The sequence below is a fragment of the Ictidomys tridecemlineatus genome, chromosome 6 (genome assembly GCF_052094955.1).
Source record: "Ictidomys tridecemlineatus isolate mIctTri1 chromosome 6, mIctTri1.hap1, whole genome shotgun sequence".
NCBI classification, from domain to species: Eukaryota; Metazoa; Chordata; class Mammalia; order Rodentia; family Sciuridae; genus Ictidomys; species Ictidomys tridecemlineatus.
The window spans coordinates 134,573,045-134,600,308 of NC_135482.1; the positions used below are offsets into that span (position 1 = coordinate 134,573,045).

At 36.5% G+C, this 27,264-nt stretch overlaps 1 long non-coding RNA gene across 4 annotated transcripts in view; it reads right to left on the minus strand.

The window, feature by feature from the left end:
* Nucleotides 1-422: 422 nt before the first annotated feature.
* The window catches only part of LOC144365035 (uncharacterized), a 37,932-nt gene continuing 11,090 nt past the window's right edge, over nucleotides 423-27,264 (minus strand). The window contains exons 3-7 of one of the 4 annotated variants that reach the window (XR_013423309.1): nucleotides 21,261-21,392; nucleotides 20,375-20,483; nucleotides 20,021-20,181; nucleotides 9,187-9,270; nucleotides 423-4,752 (exon numbers count right to left, since the gene is read on the minus strand). This is a non-coding gene — a long non-coding RNA (uncharacterized LOC144365035). Of the gene's footprint in view, nucleotides 4,753-9,186; nucleotides 9,271-19,702; nucleotides 20,182-20,374; nucleotides 20,484-21,260; nucleotides 21,393-27,264 lie in introns of those variants that run through there. The other 3 variants (XR_013423312.1, XR_013423311.1, XR_013423310.1) reach the window with 3 other exon arrangements.

A 27,264-nucleotide genomic window follows, 5' to 3' on the forward strand; every position in this document is an offset into this window, starting at 1 on the left:
CAGCTCAGCAGATACTTACTTCCGGTTCATTGTTAGCAGTGTACCTAGTTTAAAAAAAAAATCTAGAAATTAGGACTTATATGAGAACCCTTAATATTTAAATGCTAGATGAGTTTTTTTTAAAAAAAAATACATTGATATGTGGGTCAAATAAAACCCTTCTGAAGGTCACATGAACTTTCTGGCCTCCAGTTTGAAACCTCTGGTTTCCACTAACTCAACTGGTCCTCTGGCAGGGCAGGGAGTCAAGTAACTGGGAATGAATTACTGAAGGGAATTTAGATGGTGACAAAGAAAGGTGTGAGGCTCACACAGAAACCCACCTCAACAAATGAGCAGTGCTCCAACCACATAAGCTGGGTCCAAACACAAATGAAAGAAAAGAAATAGAAATATGAACTGAAAGACAATTTTATTGACGCATAATATTTAACGTATTTATGAGGTAAAAGGTGATGTTTTGATTCACGTGTACATTATTGATGAACTCAGGGTAATTAGCTTATACATCCATCACCTTAAATTTTATCATTTTTTATGGTGATTACATTCAAATTCCTCTCTTCTAATCATTTGGAGATATATAATACATTATCATGAATCACATTCACCGGGCCCCCCTCTGCCATAGAACACCAGAACTTACTCCTCCTATCTAATTATAATAATGGACTTGTTGATCAAACACTTTTCTTTATAATTAATTACAAATTTCTGAAGAGGAAAAATTTCAGCCTCTTATGCATATTCTGAACTTATCTAATATAATGTCAGATTAAAAAAGTCAATTACTTCCATTCCTTTGATCTACGGAATAGAACTCTGTAAGAAATGAAACCACTTTTCTCATACATTAAAAATATGCGCTCAACAATGGATCTTCTCTTTCATTTGGAGGATGAGAAAATTCTTCTGGCTAAAAATAACTGAATACTCATGTAACATCTAAGGTTTTAGAGTATAACTATCAAGTCTTCTCTATCCACATTTCCTCAACCATTAATTAAAATACTGATCTTGCAAGTTTATGATTCAAGGATGGAACTGACAGTACTTCTCTTAAAGTCAAGCAGTTAAAGTCACTAGGAATATCACCACCATATGCACTAGTCACTGCTGAAAGTCTTGAAGTCTGTATTGCAATTGAGAGATTCAGAATACACGCTACATACTTGGCAATGAGATCGTATTCTTCTTTGCCAGCTTTGGGCACCTCAGAGCAGAAGAAAGGAAGGAGAGACCTTAGGAAGAGAAGAAAGGGGAAATGTATGGAGAGGCACAGGGGTGGAGCAAATGAGCATTAGGGGGAAATGTCTTACATAGGGCACTCCCAGTTTTCAGAGGTGAGATAGAAGGCCAGAACCCACAAAAGAGGTTACATAGAGCACATCTCAGTATTCTGCCTTCTGGCAAATAACATCCCTGACACTGGGTGAACTTTACCATCAGATGGCGCCCACAGCTTTTCTTTATCATTTCAACACAAGACACTGTATGGCTCAACAAATCCGAGTTGAAGTTATTATTTATAAAGCTGATTTCACTGTATCTACCTGGAAAATAATTTAAAATGGCCCTCCTCAACTTTTCCACTCTTCACCCCAATTCCTAAACCAGGTGATGAACAGACTCAAGGTTTCTAGCTCTGATTTTTTTTTTTTTTTTTTGAGTGCTAGAATCAAATCCAGATCTTGTGCCTGGTAGGCAAGTGCTCTACCACTGAGTGACACTCTCAAGGCCTATCTCGGAATAACTCAATGGTAAATTAACATCTAACACTTTTTGGGTGGGGGTTACTGGGGATTGAACTCAGGAGCACTCAACTGCTGAGCCACATCCCCAGCCCCATTTTTGTATTTAGAGAGTTACTTAGTGCCTCGTCATTGCTGAGGCTGGCTTTGAATTCGAGATTCTCCTGCCTCTGCCTCCCAAGATGCTGGGATTATAGGCGTGCACCACTGCCACATCTAACACTTTTAAGTGCAAGTTATTGCAGAGCTCTGGGGAAGGCATCAGTAAGCAAGACCTAAAAACAAATCACCTGTCTTAGCAGTATGTTCTTGGTTCACTTTGCACTGCTATACAGAATACCACAGAATGGGAAATTCATATAGAACAGAAAATTCTTTCCTTACAGTTCTAGAGGCTGGGAAGACCAAGATCAAAGTATCAGTGTATCCTGCACCTCAGATAGCATTAAGGGAAAAATTATCTTCAGGATATAAAAAGAACTAAATAAACTTCACACACACACACACACACACACACACACACACACATACACACACACACAACCCAATCAATATCTGGGCAAATGAATTGAACAGGCACTTCACAGAAGAAGAAATACAAACAGTCAACAAATATATGGAAAAATGTTCAATATCATCAGCAACTAGAGAGGTGCAGATCAAAACTACGCTGAGTTTTCACCTTACACCAGTCAGAATGGCAGTGTTGGCAAGGATATGGGGGAAAGGATACACTCATACATTGCTGGCAAGACTAAAAATTGATGCAACCACTCTGGAAAGTAGTGTGGAGATTCCTCAGAAAACTTGGAATGGAACCACCATTTGACCCAGCTATCCCACTTCTAGATTTATAAAATCAGCATACTATAGTGATTCAGCCACATCAATGTTCAGAGCAGCTTAATTCACAATAGCTCAACTATGCAGCCAACCTAGTGCCCTTCAATAGATAAATGAATAAAGAAAATGTGGCATATATACTCAATGGAGTATTACTCAGCCATAAAGAAGAATGAATTACTGAAGGGAATTTAGATGGTGACAAAGAAAGGTGTAAATGTATAGATCTAGAAACTATTAAGCTAAGAAAATAAGCAAATCCCCCAAAACCAAAGCTTGAATGTTTTTTTCTGATATGTGAATGCTAACCCACAATAAGGGAGTTAGGAGAAGAATAAAATCTCAGTAGATTAGACAAAGGGGAAGGAAAGGATAGGAGGGGGGACAAGAATAGGAAAGAAATAAAGTTACAGAGACAAACAAAATTTCTCAGAAATATTCCAGCAGAAGAGCGCCTTTCTTTATCAGTTCTGTTTGATGTAGTTCAGATGGATAAAAGCACAGGAGAGAGTCTAAACTCAAACATCATAAAGCTTTGTGAACTCCAGCAAGAGTCATAAAATGTGGAAAAAAAATGTCTCACTTTATGAGGTACATCTCACTTCTGAGAATCTTCCAGCCTCTTCAGAAAAATTTCAAACCATCATTGAGAGTCTACATCAAGGGTTTAATTTTTGGTAGACCATTTTGCCTGTCAAACACCAGTAAAAGTTAATGGTGCTAAAAATGCTTTTGAGTTTCCTCTACCACAGACTCCAGGAGAGCTGAATAGTTTAGTTTTGAAAGTTGAAATTCATAAAACCGAACAACAACAGAAAAGCCAAACATCGTTTCACCTGATGTTATGGTGGATATCTTGGGCTCTTAAAGTATCCAATTAGCACCAGTTTTAGGGACTTGGCTCCATCTGCTTTAGGTCCTTCCTTCCACACCACTGGAATGTCTTATGCTGTAGGCATCATGGTCTTTCTTTTGAATAAATCATCTGAGTTTTCAAGGAATTTTCAGAGAAATCTGCATAGATCTTCTTAACCTTAAGTAGAAAAAAAATTTGACATCTCTGGCTCTAAAATCTGCTATTATTTCCTTCTTCGGTAAATAAGTTAGAAGAAACAACTCCTGAATAAACGGATGTGAGTAGATGAGCCACACAGAGGGCCCTGCACAAGCGCTAGTCCTGCCAGCCAAGATTCCTTGGGCCATACAGACTTGCTGAGAGTCTTCACACAAAAGCACAATTCCTAACACGTCTTGAAGAGGGCAGTACACCCTTACACACACGCACACACACACTGATCTTATCCCAACCCCTTCTTTTACAAATAATGAAACAAGGAGCAAAGAATTTAATTGTTTGGTTTACTCATTGAAAGAAAAATATCAGAATCCAAACCTCTCAACTTCAAATTCAAGTCTTTTCTAAGTTGATAGGTTCGTCCTATTGCTGTAATACATACATATTTTTATCATAAAGGTTAAGATAATCAGGGGAGCTGGGATTGTGGCCCAGGGTAGATCACTCACCCAGGACATGAAGGACACTGGGTTCAATCCTCAGCACCACATAAAAATAAATGAATAAAATAAGGGTATTGTGTCCAACTACAACTAAAAAAAATTTTTAAAAAGATTAAGATTGTCTTTCTGACTCCATAAATATGCTTACAAACTATCTGAAAATATTTTCTGTTTCTCCGTGACACAGACCCTTGCTGGCAATCACAATAATATGGACCCTAAAGACCACAGGAAGAGGGCACTGAACACACTTCCATCAGGAATCACATGCACAGCATTTGTCTGGTTTTGCTTCATCCACATTGTGTTAGCCAGCTTTTTGTTGCTGTTAGCAAAATATCTAACAAACAACTAACAACTTAGAGAAAAGTTTATTTTGGCTCATGGCTTCAGGGATTTAGTTCATGATAGACCAAGTGCATTTTTCTCTGGGCCCAAGGTGAGGCAGAATATCATGGTGGAAGGGTATGGCAGCCAAGAAGCAGAGAGTGGGGAGGGGCTTCAGAGAAGATGAACCCTTCCAGGACACGCCCCCCAAGGGGCCACCACCTCCAGTGATGTCCCACTTGCCGACAGTTCTTCAGGTTCCTGTGGAATTGCTAACTTGATCAATAAATGAAGTAATGTATGAGAAAAGAATCTGTAAATTATAAAACACAAATGTTATTTTTATTAGTATTTATTAGTACATTAGTATTTATTAAGTATTATAATCATCTTTTCTGTTTTCTGAGGTCTTTCATGAAGTTCAACATTCAAGAAAGCATACTTTTACCTCTTCTCACTTATTTTTTCTTTTTCGAAATAACTGTCAATTTGATTTTTGAATGACGAATCATAATTACAGCTTCATAATTTTGACTTACCTCTTTCCCCAGGATCTATTTAAAAATGAGATTAGGTTATTTTCTTTTTATATTTCTGTCATTTCATAGATTTTAGAGTTGTATCACTATTACTTTTCTAATTTATAAAGATTTTTAATAGGCTACTTATAAGATAGTGAACTAACCTAAATTTAGCATTTCTCTGAAAATTGGTTTTTTCATCTGCGTAATGAAAATTTTAAAAACTACCTAACAAAATTGTTTTGAGAATTTTTTGCCCCAACTTTCCTTTCACTAATTTACTTTTAGGTTGAAAATAAAAAATAAAGTGGAAAAAAATAAAATTGGAGCAAAAGACTTATACTATGCAAATACTATGCTGATGTTTGTATAAACATACCTTAGATTCAGAGCCTACATCTAAGACTAAACTGAAATTCCAACCCAGTTAGTTTCATTACTTGCTACTAACAAGAATCGGACCCTTTGGTCTCACAAACAAATGGTGAAGGTAATAAGTGTTTATCTGTTTCTAATAACTAAGAGGATAAGGAGCAGAGAGACTGGAAATTCATAAAAAGGGTAAATCTAGAGATATAAAGGGGTGATACCTTATTCTATATTCATGATGAAACAATAACTTACTTTCAAAGATCACTTTATGTGACAATCTTGGTTTATAGCACTATTATGAAAAATTAAGTTAGTAGGATCAATGCTATGTGAACATATAGGCATGGAGAGTAAAATTAGATGATTATATAAAGCTGTCAAAGAACTCAAATAACAGACTACAAATACAAAGCACACCTGGAATAAATAGATGACAGTTGGGTTAAAGTGAAAGCTTAGTGTTTTAATCAGCTTTTTCACTGCTGTGGCTAAAGGATCCAACCAGAACAATTTTAGAGGAGGAAAAGTTTATTTGAGGGCTCACAGTTTCAGAGGCCTCAGTAACATTGACAGCGGGCTCCATTTCTCAGGGCTTGGGGTGAGGCTGAACATTCTTGTAGAGTGAAGCAGCTCACTTTATGGTGATCAAGAAGTGGAGAGAGACTCCACCCTCCAGATGCAAAATAAATACCCATAGCCACGCCCCCAATTAACCACTTCCTCCAGCCACGCCCTATCTGCCTCCAGTTACTACTCAGTTAATCCCATGCGGGACTAATTCATTGATTGGGTTAAGACTCTCACAGTCCCATCATTTCTCCTCTGATCCTTCTTACATTGTCTCACAGGTGAGCTTTTGGGGGACACCTCATATACAAACCATAACACTTAGATAAAAATTTTTAATTATCAATGTTACTTTTCCACTGAGTGGATTCAGACTATGCTACCACACAAAGCTGGAGCTGTCAGAGATGGCACAGGGCAAAGTTTGCATTCACTGGAAATCTGGATTAAATGATCTGCATTCCCTCCAATGCCTGATCCCATGAATTGACAGGAGAACGCGGTATCAAAAGAGCTTAAAGAGGCACCAGGGTGAACAAGATATACACAACTCTAACTACCATTTAAACAATATACCAAACTCATTTCTTAGAATTGCTCAAGAAAATAAGAATTAGTAAAGTCCCCTTTTGCTGTAGTTACAATTACAGCAGTGGCTGTATTTGCCTGCAACTAGTAGGTCATCAAAAACAAAACCACTTTCAATCATTTTCCTCACCCTAGACATCATTATTCTGTCCTTCCGAGAGAGTCTAAGAAATTGTAGTTTTTGTGCAGAAGGCATGTCCTGAAAACACACAAAAGGAAGACTTTGGAAGGTCCTTTGTTAACGGATTGCAAGCTTGAGTATGTGTATTGAAAATAAGAAGCAAAAATTCAGACGACTGATAGCAATTGGGCCAATTTTCTTCACAGTAGAAAATTTCAAAGATTTTTTTCACTGACACGAATCCAGAAAATAACAAGACTGTGAACACTCCAAGAATTTAAACAATGCTTAACAGGTCCCTGTAATTATAAAAACAAGTCTTGATTTCTGAGCTGTGGTTAAAGCTTACAGCTGATATTTGGTTCAGTTCTCAGTTCTCTCTCCAGTAGCCAAAACTTTTTAATGAAGTATCTAAAATTTATGTAAAGAAAGAATCAAAGTTTTATTAACATTCTTTTTTTATTTTTATATACCAAAATTATGTATTCATATAACTCTAGTTGAACTTTCAATTCTTTTCCACTTTTCCCTGAGAATATTTTTAATCACTCTGATTTAATCTGAGATCATTTTTTACTTTTATAATCAGAGCTACAGTGACTCAAGATAGAAAAGAAATATAAAGATAGATTATTTTGTCATAGTACTAATAAGTTTCCTCATTATTAATCACAAGCTGTATTTTTCCAGAAAGTTTTTCTGACTAGCTATTTCTTTGAATTTGTTTTTATCAAACAATTATTGCATATCTGCTATATGCCAAGCACTTTGATCAAGTCATATGAAATTCTGAAGACACAAAGGTATATGAAATATAATTCACACCCTCAGAGATTGATACTTTTTTATAAGAGACAGACGTCTTGCTTTGTCGCTCAGTGTGGTCTCGAACTCCTGGGCTCAAATGATAGTAGCTTGGACTCCAGGTACATGCTAATGCTCCCAGAAAGACTTATTCTTAAGTTAAGGAGACAGACTTGTACACAATTACTGTCAGAATTGCAAGGTGCTCAGGCAATCATAAAAAAAGGAGAAAACAAATTTCAGCCTCAATAGGCCAGGTGTCTATAAGGAGAACATTAGGGAATATTTTTAAAAATCAAATCTGAAATGTTGTTGCTCAGATAGTATTGTTTGCAGAAAATCAAAGTCAAAATAATTGTTTCTAATGAAATACTTTCCCAGGAGTGTAATTTTCCATGAATAAAAGGCCTTTGTGTTCACAATAAATATGAAATGTTCTAGAGAAGAGAGAAAGAAGAAGCATTCTCTGCCTCCTTCAAAGAAGCTCAGAAAATTTGGATTTTGGAAACAGACAAAAATTGAATAAGAACAGAATTTTGTGAGTCAACCTAAGTCATTAATATTGGAAGAAGTTTCTAAACAAAATACGAGCAAAGCATATTAACAATACATATATAATACATCATGAACTAATTAAGTTTATCTAAAAATGTAAATTTGGTTCAACGTTTGAAAATATTTTGACATAATTCACCTAATTATTAAAAGATTGTCTCAACCATAGTTCTAAAAGTGATTGCTAAGCACATATATGATTATTTTTTACAAAGCTCTAATAATTTTTTTTAAATAACCAGCATATTGTTCATGGACATATCTGAATGTGGTAAAAGCCTGTGTGGAAAGGCACAATAATCATCCACCCAAAAAACTAGGACCAAGATTAGCTTGAAGAATGAGAAAGTCGGGCATGATATACAGGACACTATGGCATGTTGCTATTCTTTTATATTTTTCCAAGCTCTGTGGTAACTACAGCATGAGTGTTTGTTTCAAGATCTTTCTTTCTACTCTTTTGTTGGTAAGAGCTATTTCACAAATAATAATTAAATACATAAATCATTTTTAAATGGAAAAAGCAGAAATTATAATGACTAATATTAAAAAGGTTACCTGAAAAGATAGCACACAAAAATCTTCAAACCTTTTTTCTTTTAAAGCTACCAAGCAAACATTAAAAAAATCTTACTCTTGCTAGAAGGATGCCTAGGAATTCAGTTTAGGATAGTTTAGTCCAGTTTGCTATCTGAAAACTCATCCACAAAACATAAACCTGACAAGGGAGAATGCAATTCATTGTGAAAGTGGACTTCATGCCAAAGATACAATAGGGAAACTATTCTCTCTCTGGGCTCTGCATGCCGCCTTAGACACCCAGTGTCAGGCTAACTTCAGATGGTAAACCTAAGAATACTTTATGCCTACTATTTCACATTACTTCTAAACGTGACAGTGATCCTATGGGGTATGAATTTTAATTCCCTTTCCATAGATGTAGAACTAAAACTTTAATAAGTTAAATAATACACCAGAGGTCACACAGATAACAAAGCAAATGGACTCCAGACTCCTTGTATTTCCTACCATCTCTTCTGTCAGTCATCTATTAAAATTGTTCTTAAGGTCAATACAAAAATTCTTAACTACAATGAATAATTAACTTCTGTGCACAACCAGAACTCCACCATGCGGCCAGCGCAATGGTTTCATTAATGAGGTTCTTGGCATAAAAGTTAGCTAGCAGAGATGGAAATAAACACACAGACTCAGTTACCTTTTTCTATGACCAGGTCCGAGACGGCTCCCCCTCTGGCTCCCACCTGGAACCACCTGGTAGGGCAGCAAGGATTACTCAGGGCTAGCAGGAGAGAGAGAGAGAGTTTGAACACGCCAGGAAGTAGCCTTTTATTGGGGAACAAGAAATTCAGGGGAGAATTCCATCCAATGAAGGTTGAGGGGGGCCGCACTCCAAGGTCAGGGTCAGTGATTGGCCCCCGGGGTCAGTGGTCAGTCACACCCCCACACGGACAAGTTCTCTCATCAGGAGAGGGCTGGGAAAGTTCCAACACGGGCAGAGCACCTCAGACCCAAATCGGGATTCACCCAGTCACGTGTCAGGATGACTCCCCACACAGAACAAATAAAAAGACAGTCTGTTTGAGCTGATGTCATTTGGTTTAGGAGTCAGACTGCTAGTTTTTACTTTTTATCAACCCTAGATTCACCTAAAATTGGTTTTCAATAAAACCCACCTGGGCTGGGTGTGGTGGCACATGCCTATAATCCCAAAGATTTGAGAGGCTGAGGCCAGGAGGATCATGAGTTCAAGCCCAGCCTGAGCAACAGCAAGTCACCAAGTAACTCAGTGAGACCTTGTCTCTAAATAAAATACAAAATAGGCCTGGGGATGTGGCTCCATGGTTGAGCGCCCCTGAATTCAATCCCCTGTAGCAAAAAAAAAAAAAAAAAAATAACAACAACAAACCACCTAACTGGTTATTCAATATTTTACACATTTCTTTCCTTTTCTATTCTTTACAAAGAACTCAATTTGAATTTGATATCATTTCAATCAGCTTCTGAACATTTACAGAATAAAATTCAAATTTCAGACGTCTGATAGCCTTTCCCATAAACTTCTACGACGAAATAATCTGCTACACCTCAGAGCCACCAAAGCAAAAGAAAGAGGCAATGAGCTGTTGGCCCTCTGGTTGGCCCCTAAAGGACAATTCCTGTCTCATCTTCGAATAAGCTCCTACTTAGTGGCACAGCAGACAGCAGTTTGCACAGAATTTGTTTAGAAGTTTTCAAATTCTAAAATTTAACAGAACTTAGAACAGCTTGCTTCTTTTTAAAATACCAGTGTGTAAGCATTATTGGGTAGACCATGAGTCTAGAAGTGGAAATGAATTTGCCTTCAACCAACAGACAATAACAGTGCATGATTTAAAATAAACACTAGAGGTCAACTGGTGTCAATGATTTGCTACATCTCCCAGTAGTCAGCCACAAAAGAGCTGTCACTATTGGTAAGAGCTGAAAGTTTTTCCAATTGATAAGCTCCTCCAAAGGTTAAGCGTATGCAGAAGCAAATGCAATACTTTTTGCATGTATTCCAGTATTTTCATTTCATGATAAATACTGCCTGTTAGAGAGTATTAGTGTAATGGGTGACCTAGAATTAGGAAAGTATGTTTCTTATTTTAAATTTACTTGAAGCTAAAATTAAAAAAAAATATGTATGTATGTACCATCAATCAGGGAAAATATATTCTTTTCTAATACAAATGTGTAAAGTGCTAAAATTTAGCTGAACTCAGCATACCAAATTAGGGCAGAGAATTTGACGTTTTCTTCTTCTTCTCATATTACTATGATTTCTATGCTGTTCTTTGCTTTGCAAGGGAGTGACTGCAGAAATTAGAAATGTTTTAGAGTGTTTTCTTTTTAAAAGGGTACCTAGAGGTTCAAATGGGCATCCACTTTAATACCTGGAAAATGATAAACTTTTACTTCACACAAAGCAAGTCTATATTTTTAAAATAGAAACAGTAGAAAATGTATATGTCCATACTACATTATTGTATTACTGTTTGATGACTCAAATAATAATTATAGCAATCATAAATATCTCCTGCAAAGAAGCAGTATTAGCATCCATACATAAAAGCCTTGCTTTGCATATTAAGTACAGCAGAGATATCTTAGTTCAAACTCTGCGTGAAAATAGGAAACTCAAACAGAGCTGGTAGGCAGTGAATTACTTCTTAGATGATACCACAGAGTAGAAATAAAGAAAGATGAAGGGCATCATGATGAATTTTAATATATAAAGTTGACCAGACTATGGGGTACCTATATCTGGTCTCACTATATTTGGTCTAACATTATTGTGTGTGTCTGTGAGTTTGTTTTGGATGGAATTAACTTTAAAATTGGTAGACTGGGTAAAGTAGGTTGCCCTCTCTAATATGGGAGTGCCCTCATACAATTTATTGAAGACTCGAATAGAACAAAAAGACTGATCCTTCCTCAAGTTAAAGAGAATTCTTCCTTTTTAGCTACTTTCATTTCAGAGCATTAGATTTTTCCTGCCTTCATATGCTAACTAAAATATTGCTCTTCCTGGGTCTCAAGCCTACCATTCGTACTGTAACAGTAGCATTGCAACAGTATTATCTCTCTATCTTTCTGATTCACTCTAGAGACCTGGGAATTTATAAGACTCCATAATTAAATAACTGAATAAGCCAATTAGTGAGTGTGTGTGTGTGTGTGTGTGTGTCTGTGTGTATGTGTGTGAGCACATTTATGAAAAATGTTTTCTTTCATTCAAAAATAAAAATGAACTTGACTATGTAAGCCATTAATGGTAATGATGGGTCTTACTAGCAACCATATATGGTTGCTATGTCAGTATTGCTAAGAGCTAAGTTTTTCTAACTGTTAGGCTCCTCAAAAGGTTAAGTGTATGCAAAGCAAATGCAATACTTTTTTCATTTATCCCAGTATTTCCACCATATAATAAATATTGTTTGTTAGAGTATTAATACATAATATTCTCTCAATTCAACCTCATTTATCCCATTGGTCACTGAGTCTTAAGATGGTAGTGAGCTACACTATATACAAGAAATTTTAGATAGAAAAATACAAATAATAGCAAAGGAAAAGATTGCTCATTTAGCAGTGTTGAGAAAACTGGCTCACTATCTGGTGTAAAACTGAGTACCTTCATGTAACTTCATACAACATCTGAAGGTGAACTCCTGATGAAATAAGATGTAGATGTATAATGTAAAACTAGAATGCATCTGTGTAATTGTTGTAACTGTAGCACTTGTAGCTTTAGAAGAAATGAAGAAGAATCTTTGTGACCTAAGAGAAGAAAGGGACTCTTAAAATTTCAAATGTATGAGTGGTCTGAGAAAAGTACAGTGATTTGTTTGGTTATATCACAAAGATCTTAATGGATGAAATTTGAGAACACTATGATCCTTGGACAAATGTGCAATAAGTCAATCACAAAATGGTAAATACTGCATAAGTCCACTTGAATGGGGTACCATGTTCATAAGGTACAAAGTGGAATGGTGGTTTTCAGGGCTTGGGGAAAAGCAGAAGAGAAAATATATGTTTAATGGATATAAAGTTTCATTTTCACAAGACAAGAAGAGTTCAGGAAATTGCTTACCCCATAATATGAATGTGCCTCTACTAAACTGTATACCCAAGAACGGTTAAAAATGATAGAATTGCTATGTATACTTTACCATAAGTTTTTAAAAACTAACGATTTTATTCTGTGAAGAACACCATGTTATTGGAATGGGAGAAAACAGTTGTGATATCTAAAACTGAGAAGAGATTAATATTAAAGTTATTTGAGAAATTCCCACAAATCTACGTGAAGAATTCTAGAGTACCACCAGAAAGATGTGCAAATAAAATAAACAGACAATATATAGAAGTTAAGAAATGAATGACCATATAAAGAGGTTGCTCAAAATTATTCATAATAAGAGAAATGCAAGTTTTAAAAAACCAGTGACATGTAATTCCATACCTTTCATATCAGCTTAAACTAGATTGGCTTGATAATGCTGTATATAGCCAGAATGTAGGAATATGGAGACCATTGTAAATGCTTTATGATAGTGTGGAGCATGGCCCCTCTGGAAGAAACATGGCACCACATAAATATACTCTTTGCTAGAAATTTCCATCCTCCATATATATGCTAAAGCAATTCTCATGAAGATCACTAAAGCTTCAAATGCAGGATGTTTGCCATGGTGCTATTTGTAGTAGCAGAAAGTTAGAAGCCACCTGAGTCAAAAGCCTCCTAAGAAGTTGTTAAAAGTAGTGTAGTAGATATATAAATGGCATCCTAAAACAACCTTTCAAACATAATGCCTTAGGGGTAAAAATGATATTAAATTTTTATAAATAGAATACAATTCCAGTGGAGTCAATAAAAATATAACAGCTCAAAATAATAGTTCATCTCATGTAAACCATGACATATACTTTATTATGGTTTGGATGTGAGGTGTCCTCCAAAAGCTCATTTGTAAGACAATGCAAGAAGACTTGGAGGAGAAATGATTGGTTCATAGCCTTAACCTAATCAGTGAATTGATCCATGATGGGATTAACTGGGTGGTGGCTGCAGGTGGGTGGGTGTGGCTGGAGGAAGTGGTTCCTTGGGGGCTTGGCTATGGGTAGAGATTTTGTATCTGGAGGGTGGAGTCTCTCTCTAGATGATCATCATGTGAGCTGGTTCCTTCTGCCACATTCTTCCACCATGATGTCCTGCCTCACCTTGAGCCCCAAGAAATGGAGCCAACCACTTTAAGAGACCTCTGAAACTGTGAGTCCCTAAATAAACTTTTCCTTCTCTACAGTTGTTTTGGTCAGCTCTTTTAGTGACACAGAAAAAAGAAAAGCTGATTAAAACACACATCAAACATCAACTGTTTGCTATGGGGTGGGGAAAATAGCATTAAATTTTGAGACCAGAGAAGAGAAAGAGGTACTGCCACAGGCAGTCATTTGCTCTGAGTGACCACAGGAATCCAGCAAGAATCCATCCAGTCTAGCAGCTGCTCAGCTTTCATTGAGGTCACTGGTGGTTAAAGTTATAAGAACTTTTGGTCACAACCTAAGGTCACTTCTGCAAAAACTCAAGTTTTCTGATGTTTATTTGCTTCCTTAATAAAAATGAAACAAAGCAAGAATAACCTCATCATTCTATCTATATTTACTATATTAGGATCAATGAAGTACTCCCTGATAAGAAAGAAAGAAAGCTATTTGGGTGCTAATCTAGCCTATTTCTTGATGAATTTTCTGTGTCCTTGAAAACATACAAAAATAACTATTTTTTCTGCTGTTTTTTTAAAATGTCATTTTAACAAGTGATGTTTTTGCAAATTTCTACTTAGGCCATTTCAGTTCTTGTTATTTTCATTCCATTTTTGGATCACAGGCTTGGTGAAATAAGGAGTGTAATTATTAAAGTAAAAAGATTGTAATGACTCCTTAAATGAAAGACTTTAGAATCCCCGAAATTATGCATAAAACACAAGATTTGGCAACTGCCCAAACAAGTCTCCTGCTTCTGAACTTTTCTTTGCAGCAGATGGAGAGGGGCGACTGTGCATCTTTAACTCAAGTCTCTTTGGCTCCAGGCTCGTCCACAGTGTAGACGTGATATATGCCTCAGGAACCCCCGGTCATCTGGATTCAGAACAGACACTCTGTGTAGGAATGAGGAGTATAAATGTTTACTATATTTATAACACATTCACTTCTTGTAGGTAAAGTCTCCAAAATATACTGATATATTTTGAATAAACTCCAACTTTGGGCAAAATAAGATTGCTTCTAAGAATGAGTTCTTTCAAATGCTAATAAAGAGCTTGGAGATTGATATAGTAAGAGCATCATATGTATAACAACACTATTCTTCAAATATGTGCAAATTAAATTTAAATATACAGAAATTTAAGTTCTCTTCCAATCTAGTTATTTAAGGATGAAAGAAGAGAAAAATTAATAAAATGGTTTGGATGTGACCTTGATTAGTTGTAGTGTTGTTCCATCACCCCTAAAAAATCATGGACAGAAAAGAAAAGAAAATGTTTGAACAATAAAAATAAAGAGGAACATTTTCTCCTTTCTACACAGTCTCATATTTATGTTGGACCAGAGGGCACAGAAGGACCAATGACAGATTAAGTGCAAAGGGGCAGGCAGTGGACTTTTCCTGGGTGACAGGGAATTAATCCTACCCCAAGCAGCTCTTTCACTTCACTTTCCTCTTAGAAATAAAGCATTGACACCTGTGTGGCAAAATTGTCTTCTCTTTGTTATAAAGTATACCTTGAGTGTTTTCCCTATTTTTCGCTTTATCTATCCTCTCCCTTTCTTAACATTATACTGTCAAAGGAAAAGAAATAGAAAGGTCAAGACACAATTCCTTAACAAAAGTTTAGTAATCCAATTCCAGTGATGTGCAAAAGTGATAAGACATCACAAACCAAACAGGATTTGTTTTAAGATTTTTAAATCAACCCTTAAAAATTCACTACATTAATAAAAGAAAGAAAACATTATCATCTCCAAAGTCACTAAAAATAACAATGATTTAAAAATAAGAAAACCCTCATTCATGATAAAAATACTCAGCAAATGAAGATTGATAGTTACAAAATATTAAGCAAAAAAATCATATTTAATTGAACACTATTTCCCACCCCCTGAGACTGAGACTAAGAAGGCTACATATTGTCACCACTTCTATTCAACACTGTTTTAGAAATCCTAGCCAATACTGTAAGGCATGAAATAGAAATGAAAAGTAAAAAGAATCTGAAAGGAGACATAAAATTCCTATTATTTGCAAATGGTATAAAGAGAAAATTTAAAGGATCTAAAGATAACCTAAAGAAATAATTAAATTTTATAAGGTCAATAAATATGATAACCCACACAAAATCAATTGTATTTTAATATACTAAAATGAACATGGAAAATGCAGATCGAATTTGGGAATTACTATATATAGTTTTGAATAGAATTTGCATCAAGGTATCCCTTAAATTATAGCAATAGACATGACTCAGACCAGTACTGCATGTTAGGGTACCTATCATTCTGGTGCTGGTTTTCTTCATAGTATTGAACAGATAGTCACACCAATTATATTATTTTTCTTCCTGAAACAATTAAACAATATGTCCACATAGATAAGAAAATTCAACTTTGCTGAATTATAGAAACTCTAGAAGAAAGGAATATGCTTAAAAATTATGAAAAAATAAATATTTTAAATCAACAGAGCAATAAGCATAGATATTTGAGAATTTCACATGATAGCCTGAATTCCCTGTATTAATCAAGCATGCCCCATTATCATTATCATTAGATACAGCCTGAAGCTTCTGGCCAATGTAATAATATTGGAAGCAAAAATAAGAAAATTTAAGAAATACAAACACAAGAAAATAAAATTCCCTTGAAAGAAGTACCACAAAACATAAAAAAGTATAAGCATTAAATTTGTTTTCACACAGAACTGAATTTGTATCCTAGCTCTGCTGCTTACTGTGAGCCTCTTTTAATTCAGCACTGTTTAAGTTTCAATTTCCATATTTATGAAATTTCCATGATAATACTACTTAAAATTTGTTCCAAGGTGTTTAAGATGTATCAGGTACAATTCAATATTATATATATTAACTGTATGTGTGTGTGTGTGTGTGTGTGTTCAATTTATTTAGCAAGCAAAATAGTAGTGTTTGAAACCAGTTAGGTTGACACTACAATCCATGCTCCTAACTACTAACAACACTATTCAATGATTTAATATATCAGTCTTTATTTAATAGATACTTGTCAAGTGCTTGCTAAGTACAAGGCATTATTCTAGGAGCTGGGATACGTAAGTGAACAAAACAGACAGACACTCTTACTCCCTTGTAGTACTGTAGTTAGAATATTAGCACTATAAATACTAGCCAGGGGGAAAACCTATCAAATTCACAATATCCATAAATAACAATTAGATAGGATTTAAAATTTTTAATGAAATTTTTAAAAATATTTTTTTTAATTTACCTGTGTGTTATGTGGTGACCTCCACCATCCACCCACCAGACTGGTGAGTATATCAACTTCCTTCCAAGCATAGCTTTTGTTTCCTCCTATGGCCACCCCAGCTTTATCAGGCCATATCCAACATTCACCTTAGAGCAGTCGCACTTTTCACTTTGCAAAACTTCATCACACTGTGCACTTGTAATGTCTCTGCTCTTCAATATGCATGTTATAAATCAATCAAATGTTTTTAATTTTTTAATCCAAACTTCTATATTAAAATTCAAGTATTCAAACTCCATGAATATTATTTTCAACAAGAGTATGTGGAGTTAAGACTCAAAGCATACACATCATTCTCAGCAGCTATGTAGATTATAAATCAGGAATTTCATTTAAATATTTTAAGTCAGACTGTTAAACTGAGTAAGCACATTATTTTAACGTTAAAATTCAATTAGGAAGTTTGTTTTCTTCCTTTGCTTAGTCACAGTGACAAGGAGAGAAGCCGGTACAAGGAGAACAGGTTTTGAATCCTGTCGGAAATGGAAACAGGAACTGGCTCCCCTGCATCTTCTCTCCAAAATAGGTACAACATGAAATTATTCTCCAAGAAGAGATAATGTATGCAAAGCACATTAATGTAATGCACAGAACATAACAGAGCAATAATAATAATGACAATTTGCATCAAATTTCCCCGTTAGCTCCTACCACCACATGTGTGGTTTTATCCGTCTCCATCAACATTACCATCTCATCAAGACTGAGCATCTCATTCTGCATTAATATCAGAACTCTCTCACTCCCACTAATAGAGTCTTTCCTGCAGTGGCTTAGTCCAGGATGCATTCCATCACACAAAACTATTATTGGCGTTTTCTTCAGGCCATCTTCCTACTACCTGAATATCATCTCATAAAAAAAAAATAGAAAAAAAAATAAACAATTCTCTCTACCGATTTATATTCACCTATACCACCTCTGAAATGCTTTTCTTAATATTTTTCTTAAAATATTTTCTCTATAGTTATTTATTTTTTCAGCTTTTAAATATTAACTGAGTATGCATTTTAACACATCCGTTGTGTATGCTGAGGATGGGGGTAGGGAGTAAATCAATCTAGACTAAGGCAGGAAGACATTAACTATGATATGTAAAAGTAGTGATGATAGCAGAGATAGCCAAGAGTGGAGAACGATCACTTCTGAAAATCAGGATCCGGAGGAGTGGGAAGAGGGAAGAGGTAAAGAGCCTGGCATTTCTCATTAGTCTCTTACTTTTCCAAGTTAAATCTGCCTTATTTAATTAATAAATCTGTGGCTTATTTCTTTGTGATTGCCAATGCACTTTATTTCTAATCTGCAGCCACCAGCTCCTGTGCCCCTTTGCCAGGCCCACTCCTAGGGGTGATAACTATAGAGAACTTAATGAAGATTTTTACTCATTTATACAACGTTTGACTGGAGCTGTCCAAATTGAATCAATTCATTTATTCATAGTGACATCTCACATGGTGCTATGTCTTGATTATTTATGTATCTTACAAACCAATGAGTATTACTTTTTACTCATTTTTTTCCACTAAAACTAAAAGAACCATGTGACATAGAGAATCACTTCCTTTAATTGAAAGAAATTTCTTTTAATCTGAATGAAGTTTCTATAAACAAAGAAGATATTATTACACCCAGCTTCTCACCTTACGTCTTCCCACTATTAGCTTTTCTTCTCAAAGATTCCCCTCACCGTGTGTGTGTGTGTGTGTGTGTGTGTGTGTGTGTGTGTGTGTGTTTGGTTAAATTAGTAGCTGGTGTTTATATAGTGTTCCATGTTCATTACATTGAATAAAGTATATCCCCAGTAGTAAATACTTTATAATCTCCTATTAAAGAAAAATCTGATGTGGAAACAAAAAAAAAAAAGAGTTGCTTTTTAATTTGAAGATTCTACAAATAAAGTTAATTTGGAAGTAATGGTTTGCCAAAAAAAAAATCAAAATGTCCAACAGTCACACCTAGTTATAGGCTACCTCACAGAGGACATCCATAAATTGTGGCACTATCTAATGTTTAAACACGCAGCCAATAATTTTATTTATATCATTAAGGTTATGGCATTTCAAGTATATTTCTGGAATTCTAATTAACACAAGCTAATGAATTGAGCACAGGGGCCAAGGACACCATTAGAGAAAGCTAATGAAAGGCCAAGAGAATGTCATTATCCTGCAACACAAGGGCGTTCATAGGAACCAATGCTATTGCAGAGGATGTGATGGTGGGATAGAGTACACAGAAAAGATGACTTCGTCGATTTAGAAAGTGCTGTTGAATGAAAGCTTTCTGAGAGCAGAGAGCTTTGCTGCCTTTGTCCCTGTGTTCTATCCCAGGTGCCTTGAACAGTCACCGGCATCATCAGGGGCCTGAAACACACATCTTCAACTTTGAAAAACTGATGTTATTACATTCTATGAATTAAGGAATTAATACGATGAACAAGAGCATTTCTCTCCTGTAATGCAACCAGACCCAAGGATCAGTGCTATATCTCTGGGACCAATCATGGCCCTAAAGTGCCCTCTGAATCACGAAGGTGAAATGCCCTTCCCATTACACCAGTTTAGTGATTGCCAAAGGCCAATGTCTCGGCTTGGCACCAGAATCACGAGCCACCACACACCTTTGTAGGTTCAAACAGCAATTCTTTATTCCCGCTCTCACACCGCCTCCACACAGGTCCAGGGACAATCGCGTTCTCCCGTCTGCCCGCACAATCCACCTACTCCACGAGGCTATCTCCAAATCCCATTTTAATCTCACGAGAACTCAACTGGAACAAGCAGCAGGAACACCCTAATCCCAGCAATAATCTTCAACCTCTAACTTCCCTAAAACCCATTATCTTAAACTGGCAACGCCTTAAACTCAAGGAACCGGTTACTTCCTCAAACCTGATCAGCTCTAAACCCGGATCCACCTTGGTCCTTGAGCAAGGTCACCTTATTAAAGCATGCATGCAATGTCCCATCGAATGTCCTCTAAGCAGCATGGGGTACGCTTGGCAAGGAAATTTCGATGCGTCATTCCTACTTGGTAATGGCCCTCAGCAAGTGATCAAGTGCAGGTCATGGCTCTCCGGTGCTCTCAGCAGTGGCCAGACCTAGAAAGACCCAGACAAAGAACCTGAGTGAAGCTTTTTCATAGACATTTATTCTTTCAATTGCTTAAAAGGAGATCACAAATATATGTCCCTCAAGTTGTCTAAAGCTTAAACACATATTCTGTAAGTTCTTCAGAGCACTCATATTCACACTCTTGGCACAACAGTAAAGTGATTATCAAAAATTACCAACCAGGTCTTTTCATTTAATAGTTCAGATTTGTCGCGTCTCTTGGGGGGAAGTGTTATACCCAACACCATGGTTCCCCAATGTCCTCATTTCTGAGATAACTCTGCTGCCTCTGCAAAGAGAATATGCTCTCAGGCTCACCACACTTCCGCTGCTTCCCTTCATCCTCCTGATCAGCTGCTGTTTGAGATAGTGCCCATGCTATTGATTCTTAAGAGTCCAATTAAGAAGGAAGTACAATACTTTGTAGACTTCACTCTCTAATATCACCAGTAGGAGTTCAAGTTTTAATATCCAGCCTAAAGGATAAAGGACTATGGCTTTGGCATGGCAGACTTGGCCCTTCATACTCTGACCCAAAGGAACATTTTCTTCCTGTGGTTGCCCATGACTCTCCCTAAAGTTTATTCTAAACCAAGTTTATTTCCCCATTGGACCATAAGCATTCTTTCCTGCCTGTCTTTGCAAGATCTGTCTCCTCTGAACTCTGATATGTTTGGTCTATTCTCCTTCTAGTGAAATTCATTTTCAAATGTCATCTCCTCTCCTCTGACATAAAAATGTAAGTACTATGTGCAAAGCACTTCACTAGTTCTACAGGATACAGAAATAAATGAGGGACACCCTGCCATAACAGAGGTGATATTCCAACAGGTAGGTCACCAAACAAATAATAATACATTGTATTAATTGCACTGAAATGTGTGAGTTTTCCTGCCTCTCTGCTAGCTTCTGGTAGCTGTCAGAAATCCCTGGAGTTCCTTCTGTTGTAGATGCATCATTACTCCAATCTCTTCCCTGTCTTCATACCACTTTCTCCTGGGACTTCTCCTGTCTATTTAAGAATACTTGCCATTGAACTTACCACCCTACAATGGGATGATCTTACCTTGAGCTCCTTAATTACATTTGTAAAGATTCTTCATTCCAAATAAGGCCAGGTTCCCAGTCAATATATTTTTGGAAGGTAGAAGTAGATATTTAACCCACAAAGTCACATTCAGGGAACTGGGAATACAGTCTGAGCAAGAATCAGGAAAGAGAAGACGTGAAGATGATTAAAGGGGGCAGAACACAAAGGATTTTACCCAATAGGAGTCCATTTCCAAGCCTTAAGCAGAAACAGCTCAAACTTAAATGAATTACACAAATATTTTGAATTTTTGATAAGTCTTTTTGCCTGATACGTATAAAAAAGATTGATGAGTTGCACACCAGAGGCTTATAATTAGAAAAAAATATGATGGTAGCTTGGACCAGGGGAAAGTAAACTAATGGGAGAAATTTGATGTTTGTGAGTACCACTCCAAAGTAAAATCTCTATGCTCCAGTTCCTGTCTGTTCAGACCTCTTCTTGGTCTAGTGAAGACAGACTGAAAAGGAAACACAATTACATATCTCACAATGAATGCTCTATGAAGCTATTGACAGAGAAAGGTGGGAACTGGAATACCTGGGAAATGAAGGTGATCAACCACATCATGCCAGGATGAAAGTTCTGAAGCTCAGGGAGCCTCCAAAACATAGGGAACACCACCCTGCTTCTAAAAGGCACAGACTCAAATTCCCTGGGGTTCATAAATGGGAAGAAGGACCCCATAACTCTCCAATAGCAAAATCCAGTCATTTTTCTTTCTTATGCTTCTTTCAATTCCTGCAGTCTGAGCAAATGACCCTTTCTCCTCCATCATGTTTCCTCCACCCCCTTGTTCACTTCCTGTGTTAACTCTAGGGTTTTGTTTTCCTCCCCACCTCACCTCTTCTTGCCATTCATAGAGAACTCAACTACCAGACAGGTAACGCAACCTCGGGTTCACTTGCATCTGTCCCTCTTATTGTCCATGATCTCTCTCCATGATCCACCTGTGTCTCCTACTCCCATAGTGATGATAAAAATGGTAGTAGACATTATTTCAGAAATTTTCTATGTGGCAGGCACTATGTACCAGGTTATCTAACTTAATCTTCACAGAACTATTATAAGGTAAGAACTATCATTAATCATATTTTTAAACTATAAAAGCCTAATGGGGAAATTAAGCAGGCTCCCCACACAGCTCTAAAGCTGAAATGCGATAAACTTAGGGCATAGTGAGCCATGACTGCTCAATTCTCTGACTTTAGAAATACCCCAACAGTAGGAGATGTTTTTTAAATGCTTCTCAAATTTGGACATCTATTCACATGTCCTGGAGTTCTTAGGATGTAGATTTTGATTCTAAAGATGGGTCCTGAGAGTTTATACTCATAACAAGCTTCAACTGGTCCATGCGTATTTTCCACATGTAAGGTCTAAACTAGTTGACTCTAATGCATTTACATCCAAAAAGACAGAGGTAGTTAGAGAAATATTATAGTATAGTATACAGATTTCACTTTGAAACACTAAATGTCAACATCAAATTTCTCTAGTTAGTATACCTTCCCACTAACTCAAGCAGAATATTTATTTACCCTTTACTGTCTTCAAATTGTCAAATTCTCTTCTCTGTATAATTTGAGTCCAGAATTCCAAGAATTAGTCTCTCAGCCGATCAAGTACCAGATGCAAATGTTTCCAGTGTTTCCAATCTTTCCTGAGGCTTCAGAGCTTCCCTCTTTTCCACCCCATCATCTTCCCCATTCCCAATAGGTTATTCATGTCAGTACGATCAGTATGCAAACATGACAGAATATGCCCATTCTTAACACGTATACACACACACACACACACACACACACACACACACACACACACACACTTCTATTCCTTTGCACCCATTTTCTGCCACACACCTGGAAATATTAATCTACATGTTTCATCTCCCTTTCCTCACCTTCCACACAATACATGATTCATATCTAAATGAATTTTCTGCACACCATTCTACCTTGCTCTTGCCAAGATCACTTCCACTTGGCCAATCATAGTTTCGATCTTCTCTTATTTAAATTATTCATAAATTCAAAACAAATGGACAACCTCTCTGTCTTGACTTTCACTTAGTACCTTTGTCTTCATTATACCCAGTGCACTTCCTGAGACTCCCACCTCTCTGTTCAGTCTTTTTGTGCTCCTTACAGATTCCTCTTCTTTAACCAGACACCCCTAATGTTGGGCTTCTCAAAGGCTTGTTCCTCTTCTTTACCTTGACATTCTTCTATTCCAACATCATTAGATGCCATTTCTACTACCATTGATTCCCAGGCCAAGATTACTCTGAACTCCAGTCTCGTGTTTCCCACTACCTGTGTCTCCATGTGGCTCTCCCACAGGCATCTCACATTTAACATGACCAAAACACACTTCATGTTTTCCCCTTCCAGTCTTCTCCATCCTATAAATTCTGCTACTGTCTACTGTAGACAACTCAGAAAACTGGGAATGACCTTTATCACCCCATCCCTTCCTAAGCCCAAATATTTATGGGTACTCATTCCTCCCCCCAAATATGTCTTGAATCTGCTTAGTTCTCTCTTCTTCGATTCCACACTTTTTTCTACGTCAATGTCTTCTATCTCCAGAATAGTTTTCTGACAATCTGTCTCCCCGATGCCATCTTAAGTCTCTTCAAATCTATTCTGCACGAAATAAGAATTTCTCTTAAAATCTAAATAAAACCATAACACTCCCCTTATTCATTAACCTTCTGTTGCACTGAAAATAAAATACAAATTCCCTACAGAGTGCCTACCTGGATCTTATGATCTGTGCCTTGCCTACCTTCAGAAAGTAATACCTTTCCTCACGCACTAATATTGGCGATTGTGCTTTCATACCTTTCTTAAACCCCAGAGATCTTTTGTCATAGGATCCTTGAACTCTCCTTCATTTGGCTAAATTAATCATGTTACTGAATGTGGCTTATCATTTTGGTGGAGGGACTTTTCCAGACCACCCTATATAAATAGATTTTATCATCGTCTTTCATTACTGTAATTTATTTGCCTACTTTAAGCTCATAATTTAATTAGTTTTTACATATTTGTTCACTTCATTCTAAATGTTTCATTGTTTCTTTTTGAAAAAAAAACAATCTCTGAGAGAGAACACTTGTCAAAATCAGGAAATGAATACTACAATATAATTTACTAACATTCCTTATTCTGATTTTTACCAATTTGAGCACTAAAATCAGCAAACAAAGGTTTGATGACAAATAGGATATTTACTTAGATTTACTATATTGTTAGGAGTGGTGGATGAATTATGAGCCTTTAGGGATTTCTCCATGCAAATTTGCTGATAGAAAACTATCCAATTGTACTGGTAATACCCTGTTCAAAGGGAAGTTCCTTGTTATCCAAGGTATTTTATTAGTTCATAACCTTGGGTTCAAATATCTGCTGTCCAGAGGTAGAGAATTATGGGCACAAGCTAATAAGTTCTAATCCAGCTGCTTTTATCCTCAGCTTTGGTCTTGTTTATCTTTTTTTATTTTAATTTTTTTAAGAGAGAGAGAAAGAATTTTGTTGTTGTTGTTGTTGTTGATGGACACAACACAATGCCTTTATTTTTATGTGGTGCTGAGAATCGAACCCGGGTCCCGCCCATGCTAGGCGAGCGCTCTACTACTGAGCCACAATCCCAGCCCAAGGTATGGTTTATCTTGAAGCTTTCTCACATAAATCCTTCTGATGTTTAAACCTATATAATAAATGTGCCAAAGGCAGACTGAACTACCAAGCCCCAGTTTTTTCTCTACTTTTTTGTCTTTTTGTCTTTTCTCCATCCCTTCATCAACAGGTTCAGTTGCCCCTGAATAAACCATTGCGCAGGATGTGACACTGTATTCTCTAGAAAATACTGTAAAACTACACAGAGAAAACGGTAACTGTGGAGAAATCCGGCAGATACCACCTTAACAAGGAGACTGACAACATCATCTGCAGGGAGACAATTAACATCACACACCTGCTAGTACCCTGAGGAAGACAGCAACCTTCTGTATTATCCCTGCCCACCCACCCCCCATAAAAAAAAGCATAAATTAAATTTATTCATGAGGAAATATCAGACAAACCCAAATTCAACTACATTCTACAAAATAACTAAAATGTCAAGATCATAAAAAAAAATTAAGGAACTATTCCAAATGAAAGGAATTAGAGAGACTTGAAAACTGAACTCTATAAATGATCTTCAATTGAATCAGCACTGTAATTTTTTCTTTTCTTAGGTTTATTCTCTTGCTGTCTTCTGTTGTTCCTGCACTGATGGTCAGCGGCAGGTAAGGAGTGTATAAAACAACCTAAAAGTTTTTCAACCCCAAAGAAATGTCATATGTTGAGTCTTTGAAAAGATTCCTCATAAATGCTTCCCCCCCACACAAAAAAAATGGGTGCATTAAAAACAGGGAAACAAATTGAAATTTAGATGAGAGCATGAATGGCAGGTGAATAAAATAATCTTGAAATAACAGCTCAAAGAGTGACAGAAGAAGATTAAAAAGTGTCACTGCAGCCACCTGCCCATGTCTCCTCATCTCTAGATTAGAAAGTGAAAGTAATAAGAAAAAATAGAGGCCAAAAGTTGTAGAATGCAATAAGAAATAAAATCTCAGCCAGCAGTTTTTATGTGAATTTTTTTCATAGAAAACAGATATTGCTTTTTATAATAATTCTGGGAACTCAGGAAAATGAAGGAGGCAGATGTCAGAAATCTAACCTGGCTTGTAGAGTCATGAAACTTGGAAACATATCCTGTACTCTCACTCCCATTCAATAATCTCCTTAATTCTCCTCTTGCTGACAGTGCCATGCCAGTGTCCTAACACAGCCTCCATACAGACTGTCAGAAACCAGGACAGAAGCGCGGACACATGGTTCAAATTGGCTAGTGACACCTGCAAACCAGTGCCTGATTACTTGGAAGAATCTTCCCAGTCCTAAAATCTTCAGCCTGTCATTTGCAAGTCAAAAATTGGCAGGTATAGAATTTTGAATTCTGGAAGGGAGCGAGGGAGCTGACATTTCCTAGATCTTCCTCCTGTGTCTTTCTTCATTGTATCTTCACAAATGAACACACAGAGGCTCAGGACCTCAATTATAATTTAAAACCTGGCACATTGCTTACAAAAGGAAGGACAATAGACTACTTGTTGAGGTTAACTGAACTGTACATAGTGAACACAGTTTGAAATAAAATCAGTGGCATTTGTTTAAAAAGAAATTATTAATAGCCACATTAATACACTAGAAGCTTAAAGAACTAGAATTTGGAAATGGGGGTGGAGATAAGGAGGAGACAGAAGACAAATAATAAATGTGCCAAAGGCAGCATTTGGGAGTGAGGAGAGTTATAGGATTATGAAAAAACTGAATAACTTTAAATTGTATTGACCATAATGTGCTCTGTTCAAAAACTGATACATAATCCTAGTATATTAGTATATTAATAAATTCATTATTATTACAAATCAATATATTAGCTTATTAATAGAATCTCACCCTATTTATATGTTGATATATTGCTTACATTTGAATATATTTAAATATTTATAAAAGCATATAGAATTTTAAGAAAAAGGTAGGGCCATAAAAAGAATTTCTACAGCAATGTTTTAATAAAGAAAATTTCACAAAAGCTGAACTTTGTTTAAAAAAAAAAGGACAAGGTCTATAATTGCCTAAAATAAACCTACACATATTATGGGGACTATCAGCTACAGATACAGACTTACTTGCTAGTTTTACCTGCCTTTGCACTGTGATCATGAAAGGAAAAATTGACACCCCCACCCCCCCAAAAAAAAACTGAAGACACTACTTTCCTTAAGATAGACCATCCAGGGAGCTGACTTGAACTGAATTGCTGAATTGATCAGAACCAATTCTGCTGAATTGAATTGAAGCAAATCGATCTGAATTAATACCCCCAGCAATTAAGTGATGCTTTAAACTTTGAACACATA